Source organism: Dermacentor albipictus, unplaced genomic scaffold, assembly GCF_038994185.2.
Source record: "Dermacentor albipictus isolate Rhodes 1998 colony unplaced genomic scaffold, USDA_Dalb.pri_finalv2 scaffold_17, whole genome shotgun sequence".
NCBI classification, from domain to species: Eukaryota; Metazoa; Arthropoda; class Arachnida; order Ixodida; family Ixodidae; genus Dermacentor; species Dermacentor albipictus.
The window spans coordinates 9,992,131-10,016,235 of record NW_027225571.1 but is presented as its reverse complement, the minus strand read 5'-3'; the positions used below and the strand labels follow the sequence as shown (position 1 = coordinate 10,016,235).

Below are 24,105 nucleotides of genomic sequence, written 5' to 3'. Positions count from 1 at the left end.
ATGGGCGATCTAGGCGAAAGGACCTAAAATTGCGCAGAGAAAATTGTTTTTCAGGGGATAACCAGGTTTCTTGCAGTCAAATTACATCTGGAGAAATTTGAGACGATAGAACGTTTAAATCTGTAGAAGCAGCGAATACTGATCTGCAGTTCCACTGCAATACCCTCATCTACCTTCCAGTGAAGAGAGCACCGCAGAGGCCACAGCCTCCTCCAATATGTTACCTTTCGGGTTGACTTCAGGGAGGATTTTCTTGGATTTACTAACTGAGTGGGAAGTGGTAGCCTCAAGGGGAGAACACCTCCTTTTATGTGCCCTCACGTCAATTTCCATGTTTGAGGTATCTGGATGATCAGGGTTGTCTGGGCTATTAGTTGCCTTGGTTGAGGTACCTGCGGCAGACCTGACGTGCTGTATATGGGTTGCGGACGCAATTGCTCCATTTTCCTGAGAGTGGGTTAAACAAGCATTCATGTCAGAGCATGATGGCAGGGCAGGAACACTCGGTAATAATTTTTCTAACTTTGAGGTAACCAGTCCATTGAAGCATTCTGTGACGCTTTCTACTATGCGCTCCATAATTTTAGCCATAGACTTTTCAATAGCTTGTGCGATTACCTCTGACAGGCTTCCATCAACGACAGCTTGGGTTCGTGCTGTCACACTCGCATAACCATGGGCTCTTTCTTTTACCGCCGCAATTGCCTCTTGACGCGAGCAGCGCCTTTTGTCCATAACCTCCATTATTTGGACTTCTTGAGTTCTCGCAGGGCAGTTTGAGCAATCAGCTTTGTGGTCTCCACCACAGAGGCAGCAAGAGTCCGACTCGGCCGAGCAATTACTAGCGGAATGGCTCCCGCCGCAGACGCAACAACGAAGGCTGGATTTGCAACCACCCATGCTGTGACCATAGCGCCAACAATTTCGACATTGTAATGGACGCGAGGCAAGCGGGTCCACTCTGAATATTAGAGGCCAGACTTTTATCTCTGAAGGGCAAGACGTACCTGCAAACGTGGCAATTACTGACTCAGTAGGGACGCGTGTATTGTCCACCATTCTGTTGCACCGGTAAACCGCAATTACTCCAGCCGCGGAGAGCTTTTCTAGGGTCTCTGTCGGACTTAAGGAGGAGTCTACACCACGAACTATTCCCTTAGTGCAGGCAAGATGTGGGGGAATGAAGGCACTTACTTGCATCGATCCAAATGATGAGCACTTAAGTAAGTCGTACACACACGCCTGGTCTGGCGAACGGCAAACAATCCCACCTCTGCCAAACTGTCGCACATCAGTGATGTGCAAGTAGTGATGCGTTGCCGCCTGAAGTTCCGCCTGCACTGCCTTCGGGTTGTTGAGCCGGATGGCTCCTCCATGCAGAGGCACCAGCGCCACAGGAATGCTGCTCACCCCACTACGAAAGAAAGCTTCAAGAGGCATTTGATCAGGTGGTAGCGAGGCCGACCAGGGCGGAGATCGCCCCGTGCCGTCCCCTGGAGAACATTTAGACATTTGTGGCTCTATCTCCGTAGCAGACAATGTAAATTTATCTTAAAACCCTGCTATGTATCTACGAAGCTGGACTAAGTCCGCCTGACACTTAGCCAAAACCCCGAAAGCTCACTGTTACGATCCGAACGACGCCGAACGAACGACCAGCCGTTCGTGAGAAACTGCAACGCAGGCGTCGGTCGCTTCACGCGTGGCTTCTTCTTCGTCACTTTCCCCGACGTCTGAAACATTTATCAGCAATGAGCTCCAAAAGCCTTTCAGCTGTATTTTGGGTTTTCTTATGCTTGTTTGCACTGTAGAAAGAACGACGAATGGCCAAAAAACCTGGAAAGAAAATCAAAGCAACTCTCAGCGTTCTTCATTTCTGCAGCGACCACGGCGCTTTGTACACAATCGTGTACACATGCGCGTGCGAGCGTTAGCGTTTGGTCATCTCCTCAGAATGGATGAAATTATCACTCCTCGGTACTTCATATGATGCACAAGCGCGTCTAATTTTTTTCGCTTGCCACAATAAAAAAAGCGGCTTTAAAAAAATAAGAACTTGACTCACCGCTCTTCGCTGCTCCAGCGTCCACCATTTCTTGTTTTGATACGAACATCTTCACCGAAATGCGACAGATGGCGCCCAAAATGCACATGGTTGTGCACTAGGGCGCCAGTCTCTAATAGCAAAAGTCGAACAGTTTCTAATAGCAAAAGGGCGAAGAGATGCCGGGATAATGAAACATAAGGCATTGTGGGGTTACAACAGGTGTGAGGTACTGAGAGGCATTTGGAAGGGTGTAATGGTACCGGGGCTTACTTTCGGGAATGCGGTCCTGTGTTTAAGGGCAGAGGATCAGTCGAGACTAGAAGTAAATCAGAGAGCTGTGGGAAGGTTAGCACTAGGTGCCCACGGGAAAACCACAAACGAAGCAGTACAGAGAGATATGGGCTGGGCATCATTCGAAGGACGGGAAGCTCAGAGTAAAATCCTATACGAAAAACGTCTGAGGAAATTGGATGATAACAGATGGGCAGCTAAGGTGTTTAAATACCTTTACAGAAAGAGCGTTGACTCACAATGGCGGAAAAGAACTAGGAAGCTAACCAGTAAGTATGCCAGACACGAGGAGGAAAAAAGACAGAGCATTAAACGACAGGTTAAAGATGCGGAAGGTAAAAATTGGATACATTCAATGGAAAAGAAGCATAGTGTAGAACTATATCGATACTGGAAACAGCAGATCAGAAAGGAAGCGTTTTACGATAACTCAAGAGGCAGTGCCCTACTCTTTGAAGCTAGATCAGGATGTCTTAGAACGCGGAGCTATAAAATGAAATTTAACGAAGAAGAAGACACATGTACTGTACATGCAATGTTAAAGATTTTCTTTCAAGAAGCGCCACGTGAGCTTCTGAACTTGGTAAACTACTCTGTTAGCAATGCATGGATTCCACAAGAATGGAAGATCGCCAAAATCATTCCGTTACTTAAAAAGCAAGGGGCAGGGTACACCATCGACAACATCAGACCAATTGCGTTGACATCAAACATAGTGAAGCTTATTGAAAGAGTGCTTCTCGGACACATATTGGAGTTTATTGTCGGAAATCAATTGTTGAGTCCTTGCCAAATTGGATTTCGATCTGGCTATTCGATATGGCACGCGCATGTAGACCTTGAAAGTCTAATTAACATCGCCAGACAGAAAAAGCAGTACGCGGCTTTAGTTACATTAGATATATGTAAAGCCTATGACAGCATTGAACACACAATTTTAACAGGTCGGTTACAGAGCCATTGTTTTCCAGGCTATATTGTAGCATGGGTGCATGAATTTTTAAAAGCCAGGGAATTCTATTGTTTTAGAAGCGGCTATTCTTCTAGAAAACATAAGCAAACAAGAGGTGTGCCTCAGGGATCGGTACTCTCACCAGTATTATTCAATATTTTAATGAGCACAATCCCCGTTCACCCAGGAGTCAGTACCTACGTTTATGCTGACGACATTGCCTTTTTTGGTATGGCTAGTGACATATACTCTCTTTACGAAATTTTGCAGTCGTATCTAAGGGAACTAGAACACTGGCTGGATAGCTTACACTTAAACCTGAATGCTAATAAATGTGCTATACTTGTTTTTCCAGTTAAAGACCCAGTATACATATCGCTGAACTACCACCTCGAAGATATTCCACAAGTAGAGTCACTAAAGTACCTTGGAGTTATTTACAACGGAAATCTTAACTGGCGGCCACATATTGAATATATTGCGACAAAAGGAGCTCGTACAATGGGCATTTTGCGCAAGTTAAGCAATCGAAGAACAGGTATGCGCAGAAAATCCCTCTTGATGGTATATAAAATGTACGTTCGTCCGGTGTTAGAATTTGGATGTGTTTTATTCTCAGGTGTTCCATCATACAAGCTTCGGCCGTTAGTTTTGTTAGAACGAGAGACACTACATCTGTGCTTAGGCCCTCCAAAATACGTTGCAAATGCCGTATTATACATGGAAGCAAGAATCCCACCCATATTATGCCGATTTCACCTTCTGACTGTTCAGACCTTCTTAAGACTATATGAATCACCATTAAACCGTCCTCAAATTATTTTCATCTCCGATCCAGAATTATTTTTTCCTGTTCATTGGCCCAGGTTTCATAGACCACAGATTATATTTGTGCAAACATTACTTGACCCACTAAATTTACAAATTCGTGATGTGCTTCCTAATAATACGCATTCAAATTACCCAGAGATCAGGTTCGACGACATTTTCCCGAACCACGCGAAACTACTCCCTTACGGCATCTTAAACGCCATGTTGCAAGACCACCTAAGCACCCTAGAAACAAACATCATTATTGCAACAGATGCCTCACAGTGCGAGGAAAAAGCTGGCATTGGAATATTTTGTCCTGCGCTCGACTGGTCTTTTTCTTTAAGATTGCCTGATTTTGTGCCTATTTTTCTGGCCGAGTTGTTAGCAGTAATCCTAGCTTTACGTAAATTAGACCCAATGATTACAACGGCTGCTATTCTTACTGACTCCCTTTCTGTTTGCTCTTGCCTTACCGCTACTAAGGAGTCACCCATGCTAAAACTCTTCCACTTACTAGTTCCTGCCCATGTGCTATGTATTCATTTGATTTGGGTGCCTGGTCATAAAGGTTTGTTTTTTAATGAAACTGCCGATTCACTGGCACATGCATCACTAGCCGGCCCTATTCTTCCTATTCTACCAGTGACAGCACAGATCACGGCGGCAAGATTTCGGATGAGATCAATTAGATCAGCCTTATCAAACCCACATTTGACAGCTTCTCCAGAGTATAAACACCTGGCATTTCCCTGGCATAGCGATTCTTGTTATACAAATATGCTTGAGGTCTGCCTCACCAAATTACGCTGCCGCATTCCCTCCCTAAATTTCTATTTACACAGGTCGGGTTTGGTTCCCTCTCCCCTTTGTTCTTTTTGTGAGGAGGAGGAGACGATACAGCACTATCTTCTATCTTGTCGCCGCTTTGCTGCGTTAAGAAAAAGATTGTTGGAGATGCCATTTAGAATAATTGGCCTGGACTTGACAGAACCTGCAATTCTCTCGTTCGGGGCGTCCACTTTGGGTTTCAGCCACAGGGATGCATGCTTCGCTGTCCAAACATTCCTTACAGAATCTAAACGAATGCCCTGCTAAATTCTATTTTTTATTATTACTTTTAAATTAATTATTTCTCATTCAACAGCACCTTCCTGATTTTATTTTAGCCGGTTATTCAACCCTATTCAATGCTAATCCCATAGATAATAGGAAATTTATGCTATAAATTATTTTGGAATAATCCATCCATTTCTTGGCCAATCCCCCATCGTGGGTAGGAGCCACACGTGCCACAGGCTACAACAACAACAACAACAACAATGGAACACCTCATACTAAAATGTGATGGTATCAATCCCGATGTCGATGCGGCCATAGTCACCCTTCCTGAGGCCCTAGGGTTCAGAGATAATGATAGTCATGTAAATAAATGTGCGGTGGAAATTAGCAAAAGGCGATTGGAGGATTGGTGGCTCAAAAGCAGAAAGATGACATAAGGTTAAAAGGGTAGGAAGACGTATTTAAAGAAAATCGAGAAATCCAGTAACACACAACACAGATAAAAATAAAAGGCAAAATAAAAATCTGAGCATGGTGGCAACTGCCATCGCCCCGTTTCAAAGGGGACGCTCCTACCTTCCATCCATCCATCCGTTGTGAGTTTAAAGTTTGGGAATGCGCTGAAGCCAACCTAATAGAAAATTGCGCGCCCTAAACGTGAAAAAAACACCAGAAATACAATGTACACAATTGTGTACAAGGCGCCTTAAAGGGTTAAGATAGATTTGAAGTCCATCCACTTTCGTGAAGCGTGCACAGAGGAGACGTCCTGTTGAAAAAATAATATCACTATCGGGATAGCGCGGTCTTGAACATATAAAAGCACGACGAGATTGCGTATTTCGTAGCATTTCTCTGGTGTACTGCTCCCATCTATCCAATGCAGCACACAAGGTTTCCCTCTGGATACGGCGTCCCACACATTCACTGCGCATCTTCTGTGCATAGTGAAGGTGAGACCTTTAGTAATCGGAACCTCAGATGCGCCTTTGGAAATCACTCACGGTCGTAAAGGCAGATTAATCGGTGAAGACGACTGTATTCTACCTACCTGCGCCCCACGAGGCGTGTTCGTTGGCGAAAAATAGGCGCTCAGTTTTGGTTTGTGCCGATATCGGTGGTATCTGCGCCGCTACGTGGCTGTGGAGGTCGCCTTCCGCTAGCTGCCGTTTCAGTGTTGATTGGCTGGCAAACACGCTGGCACCAGTTTGGCAGTGCCAAACTAGTTATTTGGCAGTTCCAAAGCGTTTCATGTGGGTGGCAGCAAGAACGGCTTCGTCTTCGAATTCTTCTGTTACCTTAGGGCTACGGTGATGAGGAGCACCCGTGATTCAGCCATCTTCTCTCTTCGCTTGTGTGATTCTATTTACGCTCTGCGTTTACTTTCCCACCATTATCCCAATTTGTCTCTATAAATATTGCCTTGTCCAGGGATCTTTAATTCGTACCCATTCTTTGTTGAGCACCCGTGACATGACGGCCACATCGACACAACCAAGAAGCAACAGTAGACGTTTACGGAAGTGTATCATGTATTCCACGTCTGCAATAAGCAACAACTCGGAACAGACGGCAGTTACAGACTGCTGCGTTATGTACTGACATGCGGCTCACATCATATAGATTTTTAAAAGCTTTTTAAATAATATGTATTCGCTTTTTCTTCACGGTAAAAACTGACTGCGGCTCAGCTCGGATAGGCCCACTTATGCAAGCGAAAGCTTGTTATGCTTGGTTATGCTGTGTTGCTAAGCCGGGTTAGGCTCACATTGACAACCCCATATTTTGCATCGTTTGTTCACGGTTTAGTTTTATGGCAGCTAATTCTGTTCGCTTTTTGTAAAGTAGTTTGACGCCATTTTAATCTTGGCCACGCAAAGTAAACCGAGCCCAACCACTCTCTCTAGAACACGAGGTCTATTCGTGACTCAACCAATCCAACCGAAGCAAGCAACGCTAATTGGAAGGGAAAGTATCAGACGCCCCTTGCCAGCCTAATAATTTAAAACCCTTAGTATATGGCAGGTGGAGCCAAGAAAAAAGAAAAAAAAATGAGCTGGAAACTACTTCTGCAGCGTTCTGCAGTACGTGTCAACACGGTGACAATCGCTTCACAAGTTTCCTTCCTGCTGCAACAATCGGCGCCGCAGGATTTTATGCATTGTGAATCTCCACGCATGGGTATGAAAGTGACGCTTACATATGTATTTTCATCCGTTCTGAGCAAACGATTTCGTCATTCCTGGCATCTATTATCTTTTAAGGTGTCCGATGCACGGAGCTCCTGTGGGTAATTGTGCTCGTATTCACCTTTGTCATCAGAACGCGTTCACTCGCGCAATCAACTGCCACAGCTGTGATCATAACGCATTTCAAACGTGCTACAAAGTTGCACGCACTTGCTGATGACTAAAGATGCAGTCTATTACGGTCGGTTTTCTTTTTCGCCACATCTTGTCTTAACGGGCCAGCAGCACCGGTCTCAATCTTGGACAGCGCGCATTACTGCAACAAGGAACCGTTGCGCGATGGCTTGCCTATGTAAAAGATCGTCCGGCATTAACGTCATGTACTCGAGGCATGAATCCCGCATCTGTCTCGAATAGAATGCGAGGAAGCGATGACCGGCCGACATCGCAACCGTAACAGAAGTGCCTTTATTCCGGATAAGGTCCGCGAAAGGAGTGCGCCTGGGAGCGAAGTCCACACCCACATAGCGGCGGGTAAGCAGACGCAAGCTGGAAAGTATGTGTAAGCAACAGACGGTACCCGCACAAGCCCCCGATGACGACGATCGGCTTTTCCTTATGCAACTTTTTTAAGCATGTATAGGAACGCACGTCGTCGGATGGTAAAGATCGTCTTGACGGGCGGAGACAACTGCTTGTTTTCTTGGTTTCCCTCTGGAGGTTAGCCCTTTGGCATTACCGTTAGCACGCGCAAACTGTCGACGCCAAGAGAGGCTACCGGCACGATCGATCACGCAAAATATTCTTTCATGCTTGTTTGGCGAAACTTCACTGTGAATTAAAACGCTCTGTCCACGCACACGACACCCCCAAGGGCATGACACCCCCAAGGGCACCGCGCTGTGGCAGCATGCGAACGAGTTCGATCTCACCCTAGTGACAGACAAGGCGTTCCCTACCCGTATCGGCACATCCACGCACAGAGACACCACTCCAGATCTCTGATTCGTGAAGAATACAGCCGATGCCCGCTGGTCCAATCTTGCGGAGCATCTTGGTAGCGACCATCTCATACTGGCCATGCACTTACCCAGCATCGTCAGGAAGCTCAAGTCGTACACGTGGGTCGACTGGGACCTCTTTCGAAAGACTCGCGCCTCACGACTCCCTCCAGACACTGCCCCGAACCTCGAGACGTGGACGGCTCAGCTCAAGGCCGACGTCGTTCAGGCCACGAAAACATTTAGCACGGATATGCCAACCGAGAAGATGGACGGCCGCCTCGCCCACTTGCTCGAAGCCAAACAGTCTCTAATGACACGATGGAAGAGCCAGCGTCTCAACCGCAGGCTCCGCAAACGCATTGCACAACTGAACCAGACCATAATGGAACACTGCAGCACCCTATCCAAACAGCAATGGGACGAGGTGTGTAACTCCGTCGACGGACAGGTCCGCAACGGGAAGACGTGGAACCTCCTCAAACACCTTCTCGACGACACCAACACCCGCACAAACCAGCGCCACTCACTCACCAAAGTCCTTCACCAGGCCAAAGGCACCGCTTCGCCGGATGACATCGTCAAGACGCTTGTGCATAAGTACCTACCGATACCCAAAGGCCCGCCGACCCTATATCCCGATTACACCGGTACCGACAACAGTCTCCTAGACGCCGATTTTTCCATCGAAGAGATATGCCGGGCTTTCCATGAACTAAACGGCCGTTCCGCCCCAGGCCCCGATGGCATAAGCAACAAGCTCCTGCGGAACTTAGACGACCCCTCGGTCGTGCACCTCACGGACGCCATCAATGACGTGTGGGGGCGGGGCGAGTTACCTGATGCCTGGAAACTAGCCCAGACGATCCTCATTCCGAAACCGGGCAAGGCGCCTGACGTCGATAACCTTCGCCCCATCTCGCTAACGTCGTGCGTGGGTAAGGTGGCCGAGCATGTCGTACTCAACAGAGTCGGCCGGTATCTCGAAGACCAGGACTGTTACACACACCACATGATCGGCTTCCGACCCAGGCTCTCGACTCAGGATACGATGCTTCTCCTGAAACACCAAATCATAGACGCCGGGGCTACTTGGGGCACCCGCGCCATACTTGGCCTTGACGTGGAGAAGGCTTTCGATAACATCCAGCACTCGGCAATTCTAAAGGCGATCACGGCCTTAGGGCTCGGGCGCCGGTTCTACGAGTTCGTCCGCTCCTTCCTAACCCGTCGCAAGGCCGTGCTCCGTGTCGGAGACCTCACGTCGGAAAAAGTCGAGCTCGGACAGCGTGGCACCCCCCAGGGCTCCGTCCTCTCGCCGACGCTGTTCAACCTGGTGATGATTGGGCTCTCCGAACGCCTGTCGAAGATACAAGGCCTCAACCATACGGTATACGCGGACGACATCACCATCTGGTGCTCCGGGGGGTCGGATGGCTTTATCGAATCCACTCTGCAGGAGGCAGTCGAAACTGCCGAATCCTACCTCGACCACACGGGCCTCAAGTGCTCCTCCGCCAAATCGGAGTTGTTGTTGTACAGCCCAAAACGACGAGGCAAAAGGCCTAACGGATGGAAACCACCGACCGAGCACAACATCACTGTCCGCACCAGAGACGGTCGCCCAATCCCCAGGGTTGACTCCATCCGAGTACTGGGAATGATTATCGAGGCAGGCGGATCCAACATCCAAACGGTCCACAAGCTGACGACAAAGACGGAGAACGCAATACGACTTGTACGCAGGGTGGCCAACCGTCACCACGGCCTCAAAGAAGACAGTCTGCTGCGTCTCGTACACGCGTTCGTCCTATGTCACTTCACCTATGTCGCAGCAATGCATAAGTGGAACCAATCGGAGCGTGACAAGCTCAATACACTAATCCGAAAGGTAGTGAAGCGGGCCCTTGGGCTCCCGATCACGACGCCGACGTATCGACTCCTCGAGCTCGGGGTGTACAATACCCTCGAAGAGATCGCTGAGGCTCAGGAGAGAGCGCAGATGATACGACTGACGATGACGAAGACCGGCCGTCACATCTTGCGCGAGCTCGGGTACTTCCCACTGAACACCCAGGATCCACCGGAGCTTACGCCGGTTCCCCGCGAGCTCCGCGACCTGATCACGATCGCACCCATTCCGCGAAACGTCCATCCGGAACACAATCGAGGCAGGCGCCAAGCCCGGGCCACCGCGTTCCTCAAACGAGTAAACAAGAAAGCGGACGATGTCGCTTTCGTGGACGCCGCCGCCTACCGATGCAACCGAGCCTTCGCCGCGGTAGCGGTCTCGTCCTCGCAACGAACTTTAAAGGGACACTAAAGGGAAACAATAAATCAGTTTAGACTAACAAAGCATTGTTTGAGAACCCTGCAGGCAGTCATTTCAAGAAAATAGTTTGAATATTTGATGAGAAAATGAAGGTCCAAGTATCAGTATTTGAATTTCGCGCCGAAACGCCAGCGCCGGTACGTCAGCGTGACGTCAGGGATTCCAAAGTTTGTTTTCGCATTTTGGCCGCGTTGGCTGAATAAAGGTTCCCGAAACATGGCATGTTTAATATTTGGTTCCTTTAGAACACAATGTAGTCAATCTGTACCGCTATATATAATTAGTAGGCCCTAGAAGATGCCATCAAAATCCTTGACGTCACAGCCCCCAGGTGCGGGAACTTAAGTAGGCGTCGCCACCCGTATTTCGTTCTTGCGCTTTTTCTGGCTTACCAAACGTCTTATCGTTGCAAGAGTGGTGTTTTTGGTGTTGTAGAACGGTGATTTACTGGTGCAGAAGAAATCACTTTTCACTTTAGTGTCCCTTTAAACGCCGCCACGGTACGCACACGTGATCCCGAGGTGGCGGAGCAAGTGGCCATAGCCCTGGCAATGCTCGACGATAAGCGAACGACAATATTCAGCGACTCGAGACCAGCTATCAAAGCGTGTCTCCGTCAAGGCGTTACGCATCCTCCGCGGCGCTGATCCAAGCACCCTCAAACACCACACCGTCATCTGGTTTCCCGCCCACCTGGGTCGGATTCCGGGCGCCCCGCCCAACCTCAACGAGACAGCTCACGACGCTGCGCGCGCACTTACCGACCGCGCCGTCACCCCCGGGCAACTACGTCTCGATGAGTTGGAGGCGAACAGGGATGCCCCAATAACCTACAATGAAATAACCAAACACTTTTACTTGGGACGACGTCTCTTTCCGCCCCGCACCCCAAACTAAACAGGCCGCAGGCGCTAACGCTACGCTTATTACAGACGGATACCTATCCAAACCCGGCCACATTACACGTAATCTACCCGGACGTCTACCCAGACGATGCGTGCCCCTCGTGCGGGGTCACGGCGACACTCGCACACGTGCTCTGGGAGTGCAGAAACGCTCCGCCCGACTCTACCTCCGACCAACGCCTCCTATTCGCAACTCAAATCAACATTAGGGGGCGCTGCGAAGCCTGACCCGGTCTGGCTACACTGTGCAGTATGGCGGCTTTACGGAGGTCCCCGCGTACGCTTTCCTTGGTGAAAACTTTAAGTTTGTTGCACTGCGATGTTAATTCGCGCAGTTTTGTGGGGGGAGAACGGGTAGTGGACGCCGAGCACCTCATTTTAGTGGGTACCAGTGGTACAAAGAGTAATTAAGTAGAAGTGGTCGCGCGCGTGTGCAAACCTCCGGCGTGACAGCGGACCCACACGAAATTGTGGTGAAAATCGCCGACGCATTCCGGGAGCCATCGATCGTGGAGGCAAAGTGTTCGTGCACTGCTGGATTGTCGCAAAAGTGCAAGCACATCTCGGCTGTTTCTCCTGGCACCTTATCCTGCAACATTTGGTGTAGTTGTCAGTCCCTTTAATGTTTCATCTCTACATTGCGTTTCAATGCTGTTCATATTGCAAAGATCGTAGTGAAGTGAAATGTTCATGTGCGTGCACCGTTGTAAGCAGAAGAGATCCTATTATGTGCCGAACTGCAACTTAGCTTCACCTTGTGCTGTGGCGCTTGGGGTTACCTATCACAATACATATCCTGCTTTTTTTCTTTTTGCCGACATGACTGTTCGTTTCCTATGGCTCATACGTTATTGTTTCACAATTTGTGCTCGAGCAACTGCGTGATATCAGTGGCGACTCAGGCAGAACTCATGAAACCAACTTTTGTTGTCTTTGTTAGTGCCCTTCTTAAAGGGGCCCTGAAACTGGCATGCCGCATGATATAGATACCACGACCACCACAAGCTCCGTTCGCAGGACGATCAGACAGCCGTGTGTATTTATTGGTCTCTGTAAAGTGATGTAGCTCCAGGCGTCCATCTCGCGTTTAGAGAGTGCCACACATGCCTGAACCACAAGTAGCAATGTGTAAAAAAAAAAAAACTTGACCAGGACCTTGCCATGCACCGTGTAGCTTCCAGCACACTAGCTGAGGCGAAAGGAGAAAGCAATGCATCAGTGCAATAACTACTAATTCCGCTTACAGTTCAATGATTCGAAAAATTTTTGCAGCAGGCCATGTCCTTTTGTAGTGAGGTAACTATGATCAGTCGGAAGTGTTTCAGTGCCCCTTTAAGTGTTTGTTAAGTGCTTTAAGTGCATGTTAAACTTTTATGTCACTTACTTTCCATTTATTGATATGTTGATAGTAAGGACAGCTCTACATGCTCTCTGGAGGTCAATAATTATCATTCACTGATGTTAAGTCTGCACAAGTGTCTCCCCATGTTGTATTACCAGTGGTTTAGTTATGCTTCCCAGGACAGCCATTTGCACTGTATTCAACAAACTGGGAAGAAGCATAAATTATGGTACATATACCAGCTGGGGTCATTTGAATCAAACCATTCTTTCAGAGTACTTAACTCTGGTGGCCAAACTTTTTAAATACTCATCGTATGCAGGTTTGACACTGTTCCATGTAACTTCTCATGTTCTGTTTGGCCAGATATACCCTCATATGCTAAAAAGTGCAACAAAAATGGGCTTGAGTAAAACGTATGAGGCAAGTACAGTGAACAAAATATTGAGTGCATGTGGTTTATTTTGTGAAAAAATACAAGTAAGGAAAGGGACAACAAACAGCCATTGAAGAATAACCACAACTCTATGCACACAGATCATAAGTGAACTGCAAATATCTCGGAATACCATAAGATGAAAACTTGCATCAGAATGCGTAGTGTAAATCAGCACTTCAATGAAGAATACAAGTTGCAAAAGAATGTGCATTGCTAATTTACAAAAAGTGTGTTGAAGTTGAAGTCTGCAGGTTTGGCCAATGCAAACAAGTGCAGCATGTAGATCACATGGCAACGACCGTGTCTGAAAAGTATGAAGTGGCTGAGTGGCATAAAAAATGCTGGATTTCCAAACAGAAGACCGCACTTACTCTCAAGGCCGCCACACTTTGATGGAGCCAAGGTCACACGCACAAATGCCTCTATGCAATACAGGCTACTTGCAATATCGCCAGCCATGGCACGACTTCAGGTGAATCACCTAATGCCGAATATGCAAACGTGCCACTGGAATTCATCTTTTGGTGGCACAGCCACAGTTACTTTTAAAATTTCACGCATAAACTGAGCAGTCTCTGCAATTATGTTGCTACATGTAGTTAGAGAACAGTTAAAAAGGCGACTCAAGAATGCAGTGGAAATATGCTTCCATTTCACCAATGTCAATGCAATTGTTTTTACACATAACTGGTGCCGTCCTGAAAGTGGATGAATTTTTGTGTAGCACGTCACACGAGCATTCAGAACATCGAATGATGGCAGGCCTGTGAATGTATTTACGTTGCTACTATTTATCGTGTTCACAAACTTCTGTGGAAAAGTACCCGATGCCACTTGGACAGCCTTGCTTTCTGTAAGCCTTGTCCCTGAAGCCATTTCTAGTAGGAAATTTGCCACGTCTTTTTCTTCTCTTGAGTACTCTGCCATTAATGTCCAGGGGCCAGGTTGGCAAGCACATTCCTGTCACAAAACAAAAGCAAGAGTTATAATGTCAGACATATCTGACACGAGATGCAGCTTCTTTTTGTCATCCCAATAATGCACGTCAATGTGTTAAATTCAATGTTGGAAGTAGGAAAGCCAGGCTTTTTGCGTCAGTTAATTTGCACCCATCACACACCACAATCCTTTCAAGAAGTTAACCCAGAAAACATGCTGCCGGCTTGGTAAAGACAGCTACCACATCACAAATATATAGAAAAAATAAATTGCCATATTTGCTATGTTCTTGTCCCTTATGGTGTTTGCAAGGCTTTGGTCCATGCTGTTAGGGGATGGGAAATCGTCCTGCAATGTCAGACAGAGTTCAGTTCAAGAAACCAGTGGTTAAGCAATGTGTGCACAAGTTGCAATTAATGTGCACCCATCACACACCACGTGCTACAATGCTTTTACGATGTAAATCCAGAAAGCATGCCACCGTCTAGGTAAAGACAGCTACCACAACACATACATATACAAAAATAAATTACCATATTTCCTTTGTCACTTATTTGGTCCATGCTGTTGCGGTCAGGGGATGGGAGATCGTCCTGCAATGTCAGAATTTAATCCCAAGGAATTAGTGGTGAAGCAATGTGTGCACAAGTTGCAGGCAGCCAATTTACCATGGTGGTCGTGCTGACAGGTGCTTGGGGCAACATCTTTGCTTCTAATGGGGAGGCAACAGTTTCTTTGCTTGATTCATTCTGTAATGCATTAAAAGGTGTTGACATCTATTGCATGCTTGTAGACATGGTGTATGTACCGTAAGCATATAAGTGCTGCACCATGTAGTCAAATTAACTTACTCTGGCTGACCGATACACACGTCGGCGAAGTCTTGCCAGTGAAAGCTCTTTCATATGAGCATCCTTGTTCTCATCATAACATGACGTCCTTGGCAGGTTTTCAGTTGGTACTGCATTTTTTTCAGCCGCTGTCTTTGACATGCTACATCTGAAAAAATAAATGATTGTTTATGCTTTATTGTGCCTCAATATGGGCTGCACCCAGAATTTTTTTCTTTTTACCTCAGAAACAAGGCCACAATATTTATAAAAAAACATTTGCAAGGAAATGAAGCACCGTTTGAGTGTGCAAGGCTATGCAACGTTGTACACCGAATGTAGCATCTGCAAAACGTAGTTGAAAGCTGCTCATAACGCAAAGTACACAGGTGCAAACACCACCACATGACCGGAGTAGTTTTGCCACTGACTTGGGGATGATTTAATAACACAGATAAAGCCAGCTTAGGTACTAATACTGCACATACATATGCGACACGTCAGTAGACGGCGGACGCCGTAAATTTTCCTCTAAACTAGCAAACGCGTGTAAAATTGACGTGGCTGTCGCGTAAGTGGCAAACTTCTGCAATGAACGTGATAGGCTCGCCGTCGGTGCGAAATACCAGTGTCATATGGCCACTCTTGAGCACGTCGGAGATTCTCAAGTGCAAGTGGCAAATTCGTAATCAGTCGCTCTGGGAAGTGCCCGCGTGCAGTGCGCCTGTGCTGCAAGTTCATCCGCACCACGCATGATATTTATTCCGCTTTAGCATGCCACATACGCGGCACGTTTACACTCAACACTTCCCGAACTTGCTAGTACATCATTCGTAAACATTTGAATCTCCGACGCCCGTATAAGTTGCGCGAGACGTGCTGGGCATCAAAAGCCTCCCGAGTTACAGCCGGGTGTAGCCAACGAGCGCAGGGGTGACGTTGCTCGCAGAAACCGCTGTGAAGCGTCGAACATGAGCTCTAATTACAGCCAATGTGGTTAACGAGTGCAGAAGAGACGTTCCTCGGAGAAACCGCTGTGACAGGTCTCGAACCTGTGCTCGAATTTCGCGTTGCGGCTAACATATGCAGCAAATAATGCATATCCCAATCGCCAGTGCCCGCAATGCGAAACGTGTTTACATAAGGTGACACAGTGACATGTATAATGGCCACGCACAATGGTCATGCATTAGGGTCGAGTTCACAAGTTCACAATGGTGTCTCACCTGGTAAGGAGAAATTATCCCGTGCAAAATGCCGTGAGCAAACAGTCACTGTAAGCGTCACAGCCTTGCCGATGCGGAGGTTCACAACCTTGCCGATGCCTTGCCGACCTGGTTCTGCGGCTTCAGCCTTTCCACTCGGAGGGAAGTGCGTGAACGGAAATATCGCTGTCCTTCCATCTCGCTGGCACGCACCGAGGAACACAGCAGAACTGCTTGGCCGTTCGCTTTTTCTTTGCTAGCAGCTTCATTCTTCCGTCCGCGACAGCAGCCTCTACGGCACACACGGCGACTGGACCTCCTTATTTCGTTTCTCCCTACTGCCGCTAGGTGTCGCATGAATTGCTGGAGTTGCGAATAATATACAATGCCTGGAACGTGAGCCGCAAACGCGCTGCCCTGCCCTCGACTGTACTCTCCTCCTTTTGGTACGGTGGCGAGCGCCTCTTGCGGCCAGCCCTTGTAAACACGCCGGTGGCGCGGCTACCGGGAGCCAGCCGGGAGCGACGTCGGCAGCCAAGTGGCTGGCGCGTCGTGAGCTTTCGGCGGCGGCGGCAGTGGTTGCCATGGGGACCGGTACGGTGGCGCGCGCCGTCCTGCGGCGCATGGTCGCAAAACTCGGCAGAGAGCTCCCTATGGAAAAGAGAGCGACGTTCCAGGCATATAGCTATAGGAGGCGTTGCTCCGACAGGTGGGAGAAGACCCTAAGAAGCCCGCTCCTACAAGACCAGCAATGGGCCGTCCAGCAGGCTCGCGCAGCGGCCGCCAGGTATTCCCTGTCGGTCCCTGCGTGGGAGACGCCCACTGCGCGCTGACGTGCGTCCTGCAGGACTCTTATTAAAGTTTTTCCAATCCAATCCACGCACACGGATAAATCTCCGCAAAAGCACATGCATTTTTACGTGAGCACGTTACATATATTCACATGCCGACTTATTTGGCTTCGCCTTCTCGCTACAGACAGCTTTACATTCCCTACTGAGAACAAAAGAAGCCGTCAACTCGAAAACGTAATCTATTGCTACTGCTACGAAGAAGTTAGTGGAGCAAACGCGGCGCATTATTAGAAAGATTGACAAGCGAAGGCACCCTCGGCGAGCGTGGCTGCATTGGTTGCAAGCTAATTGATGGAAAAATTGCCCACTCCCTTACTTAGAGTAATGAATGAACATGGTGCTAACGTACTCCCTTCCTTCAGTGACACCTGTGGCTCAGAAGCCATTCGATTCCGCTATGTAAACTCCGCGAAAACGTTCGTCAGCCGGACCGCGATCTCGAGCGGATATGACACGCCGAAAATTCGAAAACTTCGGTGCGATTGCTTACGGTGACTTAAACACGTCAAAACTGCTCGACGTCAAGTACTGGATGTGTTCCCCAAAGTACTGGTTTTCTCCACATAACACCGCGAATACCTCCACAAGCAACACAATATATTCCCCGGCAACGAGCTGTGAGTGAACCTCCATGTGGCACAATGTGGCCATATCCTCGCTGCGCCCCCTAAAGGTGAGTTAACTAACGAATAGTAGTTGGATCCTCGTAGCCCATGTCCAGTTTCCCAGCCGAACTAGTCGAACGTTCCATACTGGGAACACTCACTACCGTCGTTTCGTCAGTTTTCGAGGCCGTCGTCGAAGTCGAAGGCGAGGCGTCCATTGCCGCCTCTAAAGCTCGTCCTGTCGTCCTTCTGCCGCCTTCACCCCGCGCTAAGCTCGCCGAAGTTCCTGTTCTTCACTGGTTTCAACCTGCCACTTAGCGCGCCCGTACTCACGTGTCCGCTTTGTCTCATTGGCAAGCCGAGTGACATCTGGAGGATGGTCCGACTCAGCTTGCCGCCTTCGCAACTGGGACCGTGCAGACAACTTCGCCACAGGTAGACCAGAGTCCACGCTCCTTTCTACCATCGCACGACGGCTCAACTGAAGCACTGGCCTGAATATAGCGAAAAACTGCGAGGCGGAAGAGAGCACGGCACCGTCTGCCTTTCAAGAGATCGGCGAGTCGCGTAGTCATTCACTTAGACGCATCTGGCGAGGCGGCGGTCGGTGCAACGGCAGCGAGTCACGTGGTATCAATTCTTAACTTCAAAGTCTTACTCTCACACACGGCAAAACTCGCTCGACTAGGCCAGTAATGCTGTCGCTTTAAAAATAACCAGCGTTTCAAACGCGCAATATGTAATAACGACGCAGACGAACTCTCTGCTAGGCGTACTGCTCTCAGTGTCGTCTGCTACCGCGTCGCAGGCAGACGATACTGAACTGAACTACTCGGTGAAGCAGCGCACTGGCGGCAGTGGCGATCAAATCGCGCTTCGATCACTGTATAACTAGCGATCTGAGTGCAGTGCTCCTGGGTCCGAGTCCAAGTGCAGTGCTCCTGGTAATATGGCCAGGGTTCCAGAAAGCGAACGGGTGAAGATTATAGAGCTTTCTTTGCGGTGTTATTCTCAGCGGAAGATCGCAGAGATGACGGGGCGGTCTACACACACACAGTCAACCGAATTGTGCAAGCATACCGCGAACAAGGCCGCATTTCAGATGCTCCACATGAACGACGCCCACGGGCAACTACAGTAGAAGAAGAGGAGGTCTTGATCGCTGCAGCGTGTGCTAACCCATTCGGTGATGCTAAAGGATTTGCGGATACTGCAGGTGTTTCTGTATCACTTGCAACGGTGAGAAGAAGACTAGCGGAAGCAGGTCTAAAGAGCCGGGTTGCTGTGCAGAAGCCGAGGTTGACTGAGGGAAACAAGGCGGCCCGTCTCCAGTTCGCAATTGATCACAGTGGATGGTGCGTTGACCAATGGAAAAGAGTGCTATTTTCAGATGAGTCAACATTCACCACTGTCTGGGACCAGAAACGCCGTGTTTGGCGTCCGGGCAACGCTCGCTACGACCCTGAATATATTCAGGAAGTGGCTACAGTGGCAGGACTGCTGTAAATGTGTGGGGAGCCATGTCAACCGAAGGACTGAGTCCACTGGTACGAATCGAGGGTGCCCTGACGTGGGAGAAATACTGCGACATCTTGGACTTTACAATGATTCCATATGTCCTGGATTGGCCGTTTCCCGATGGAAACTTTTATTTTCAGCAGGACCTATCCCCCATACACACAGCAAACCGGGTCAAGACACTGTTAGACGATCGCGGTGTGCCCCAGCTTCAATGGGTCCCAAAGGGTGCGGACATGAGCATTATTGAACATGTCTGGGGCCGAGTGAAGAGCACCCTGTCCAAGCAAGGCCTCCACAGTGCATCCCATGACGACTTGTGGGTCGCTGTCCAAGAAGCTTGGAATGCCATTCGAGCGGACACTTGCTTCATTGAATCATTGTTCGAGTCCCTTCCTTCGAGGATGCGTGAGGTGATCAGGGCGCGTGGAGGGATGACACGCTACTGAACGTCTCCCGTTTCCCCCATTTAGGTTTACTTCTTCAACACGAGGGCCTTCGTTACACCTCTTTTGCTTATGTTTTTCTCGGAAAATAAAAGTGCCAATGCAGTGGCGTTTTGTTGCTAAATGAACTAGAATTTTTCCTTAACAGTGCTCGCTCCCGTGACGCACTTTGGTAACTCGTAGTTATGTCATCAGCATGCCTATGTCTATGGCACACTAAACGCACCATCATCTGCGTGCAGTGACGATGGCATATAGCGTTGAGCAGACGACACGGGCATGCAGCTGGCTGCTGGGACAGCCGAATCCATTCCACATCAATCTCACGCGCGTCGCTTGTAGGCAGCACCGTACGTCCTTTATGGTCTGCGGCCATACGCTCGTGTGTGCAAGCCATGTAATCAATTTGCCAGCTCTCTGGGCGAATGGGTGGAGGCGCTGGGGAGGGGGGGGGGGGTTGAGGCTACAGTGCTATCAAGAAAGAGCGCGTTATGCTAAAACAATGGGATGTAACGAAGGGCTTTACTGAATTTGCCTTCCCAACCTTTCTTTAGGGATAGTGGGATGGATTGTAGAGTGCGTGGCTTCAAATCTGTATCATGCCTTGCAAAAAAAAAATATACAGCGATTTGCGTAGTCAGTCAAATGGGAAGTAACTGCTTTGGCATTGATTACCGCCGCTAAACTTTGCTATGACATTAACCAGAGAGAATATCGCACCTCCTGATGAATGCGCGTGGCAGTTTCTTCCCTGCCCTACAGCTGATCTCGAGAGTGCGCGCGAAGGGCACCCGCTCCCCTCGAGGCCGGCAGTGCCTTCCCGCGTATCGGCGCCGCCGCATACTGTACCGCAGGAATGCCAGCTGAAGTGAGTGTTTTATCCCTAGATTGGCGCGCTCCAAAAATATCTAGCTTGAGGTAAGATCCCCAGGATTTAATTACTGTGTAGTTATTGTGACCCCTTCTCCTTCAACAAAGTCTCAACGCAGTTAACTCTCTAGTTCGTTGGCTCTGCGTCTGTTAGAGGCAGAAAGATTATTAGCCGCAACCCTAGCCTTTTTTGCATTTAGTACAAACAAAAGGAACATATTTTGCAGTCTGGTAGCCATCCTTAGAGCTCGGAATTAGCCTCCTATTTGACGAGATATTTTTTGTCATATACTATCGCTTTCTTTCTGCTTGCCTCATCTTGCTCATTGTGTCCTGTACCTGAAGTTTCCGTTCTGGGCTTGCAACATTGTTGTATTATGAAGGTACAAGGTGAGTGCTAACCTAGCTTGTTTTTCCGGGCATAAGTGGAAGTTGCAGTCATCGCTTCGCAGAACAGCAGTCACTCGCGGCGCTAAAGATGATAAGTGCGTCCAAATTTAACAATCACCAAAGTAAGGTTTCGTTTTCCTCTCGGTGTGCAGCCGTCGATAATCTAGTGTACCAGAACTCCTCTGGTACTTTGCCGGCCCGGCACAACAGCAACGCTGCTTTAAAGAAAAACAGGTTGCTGCAGTAATTTGATTCTTTTACTGTTTATTTTTTAAGCGTGAGAATAATCGTTACATCTGCCATTAACGAACTTAACGTGAGAACTATCGAGCCTCTCAAAAATCCCTGGATTCAAAAAAAGAAATAATGACTCCCTGAACGAGAAGTAAAGCCCTAGATCTAGGGATCAGTGGCGTAGTAATGGGGTTGGGGGGGGGGAGGAGTCCGTGGGTCATTGTTGCCAGTTCTGGGGGGTGTCATATATGTCTGAAGACTCCCCATTTTCCGCCGGCTTGAGCGGACGTAAATGGTAAAGAATGCTCCCGTAACCAGCAGCGCGAGCTCATGTAGCCGACATACCGGATATACCGGAATGGGAGATGCCGCACAATTGTCGATTAGACCTTTATCAACATCCTACGTAGTAATTGCAGGAATGCGCGGGCTGAAAACATTTATTTCGCTAAGTGGTCGCCATGCTACTCGCCTTATCGGAACGTATCATGTGCGGTGCGCTCGTGCGGTGTACTCATGCACAGGGTGGGCACCGCCAAATAAACAGTATGGCGATGTGGCTTTTGGGTCCCTCTTCGCTTCAGTCCGCGCTATCCTAAAATATGATATCTTAAATAATTGCCTAATTAGCAATTATAGACGAAACATTGCAATTCGGGAATTGAGGACCTAAAGCCATATTATTAACTCAACAAAAACTTCTCTACGCAATATCGTCTAAGGTTCCAGAGCATGCAATGCTTTGGCAATGCGGGCGGCCCAGTATTGCAGTACCGAAATTAATATGAAATAATGCACCAGTGAGAGCAATGTCTCTATCCTCTCTATTGCGATTGCAGACCAACTGTAGCTCATGCCTTCGCTGGCGCGGGCTTCATCGCGGCCTTCTCGCTTTTTGCGTGGTGACGCCAAGAATCGACGTTGAGCGGGCTCTATTTCTTTCCCAACATTGAGGCAGTAGCGCAGCTATAGGATAACGACGTTCGCCAATAGTAGCAAATAAAGAAAGTTTTTATGGATCAGAATGACAGACTTCGGAAGTGTCATAGCATTGACTCCCGCGCCACAGGGAAGCATGTGCCATTTTCTAATAGGGTGAGGAGATCCGCGTCACTGACACGTTATTTAATTTTTGTTCGGGTTCAAGGCTGCGCACAGCCAAAACACTGCATGCGGTAGTGCCGACGACGATTTCTGTGGAGTTGCTGTTGGGCAACTCATGACTGTCGGGCTTTAACTGTGCAAATGCGATATAGCCTCTGAAATTGCCAATGAAAGTTTTATTGAAATATTTTTGTGACTTGTCATCCATATTTTCCACGAGGCCTTACATTCTGACAGCGTATGTGCAAATTATTACAAGTTATCAACGCAGCACCCTGTGTTATTTGGTGCAGAAAATAAAACGGCGTGTATACCTGCTTCATTCGTGATCTCAGGGAATAAAAGCGAAGAGGGGGGCAGGGCGTATCCAAGGCGGCTGTGCTGGTTCTGAAACATACAAATTTTCCATATTCTGCTCTTCCTGAATACAACGCAGAGGGGGGGGGGGTGACATAGAATCTATGGGCCCCGGGTGCCAGACGACCTAGCAACGCCACTGCTAGGGGTAAATCCCTAAGGGTGGTATCAATGCGCGAGATACCCTGGCTACAATGTTCCTTGGCCGTCTTGTCGGGCGCTCGTAACGCGATCTCTCGCGCGCAGCTCGCAGGCGGTGAGTGAAGTGGCAGTGGGGCGGGGCTCGTTTAAAGTTGTGTAGAACCCACGGCATTGGCCAAAGCGGCGCTCTGCCCGTGAGGCTGAGAAAGTGGTCCTCGCGGTGTGGCGCTGGCATATTCTCCTGGAGCAGAAATCAGCGCGGATGCGGTGGTGGTCGTGAAAACTTCTATCGGTCAAATTGAGAAAGTTCGGAGAACACGAAGTAGCCCGCTACATTGTCGGCGTACCTACTCCGGACACCGCATGACGAGGCCCCGTCTCGTCTCGCTCCCATTCACCAGAGCCCTTTGGAACCCAAGCGAGGAGCAGTTAAAGAGGGCAGTCTCTCATGCCTCTGGGGAAGGGTTAGGTGAAGGGGAGAGGTGGGGATATTGAGTACATGCCCACACCATGTGTAAGACATCACAGGTCTCCCCACAGTGCACGCACCAACCTGCCGTCTTAGGATCAAAATGCTTGATGTTTGCAGGAAAGAGTAGACTACCTGTCTGCAGGCGCCTTAATCTTCGCTCCTCCGCCTTACTTATCCCGTTTGTAGGAGCCGGGAAAAAGGGGTGGTTGTCTCTATAATGTGTTATGATTTCCTTGAACTGCAGCAGCGGTTGGTTTGCCTCCGAGCCAGAATAGCCGGGGTGAGGAGGATCCCGGTGCGTAAGTGCACGGGCAGCCGCGTCAATGGCCTCATCACTTCGTAAGCCCTGGTGGGCCAGGGGCCCGAGTGATATGATTCGGTGTTGGATAAGTGGCAGCCAGTTACAGAATTTGACTGGCTAAGGGAGAAATGAAGGAGAAGCAATGTGGTCCAGATTGCAATGTCATCTGCATATGAAGCGTGTTGAACGCCTTTCACTCGCATTTTGGAGGCACATCATAGCTATGTTGCACAGGAGCGGGGATAACACCGATCCATGAGGGGTTCCCCGTGTTCCCAAAGGCTGCAGGGGGCCGACCGCATAGTCGCGCTGTTTGCTGTGGCAGTGTCACATCACTACCGTATTTTTTGTTTATAACTACTAAGTTGCCAATGTAGACGCATAAAGCAAGCTGACCCTTGACATGAGTCATTTAAAAGGAAATCAGTTGGTTGAATGCGCGTTTCAGATAAAAAAGCGGAAACTGCCG

At 48.7% G+C, this 24,105-nt stretch overlaps 1 long non-coding RNA gene across 1 annotated transcript; it reads right to left on the bottom strand.

Annotated features, from left to right (window-relative positions):
* Positions 1 to 14,968: 14,968 nt before the first annotated feature.
* LOC139052027 (uncharacterized) lies at positions 14,969 to 16,440 on the bottom strand. The gene is made up of 3 exons (XR_011509662.1): positions 16,366 to 16,440; positions 15,161 to 15,308; positions 14,969 to 15,058 (listed from the first exon to the last, which is right to left on the bottom strand). It is a non-coding gene; the product is annotated as an uncharacterized lncRNA (long non-coding RNA).
* Between the last annotated feature and the right edge of the window lie 7,665 nt (positions 16,441 to 24,105).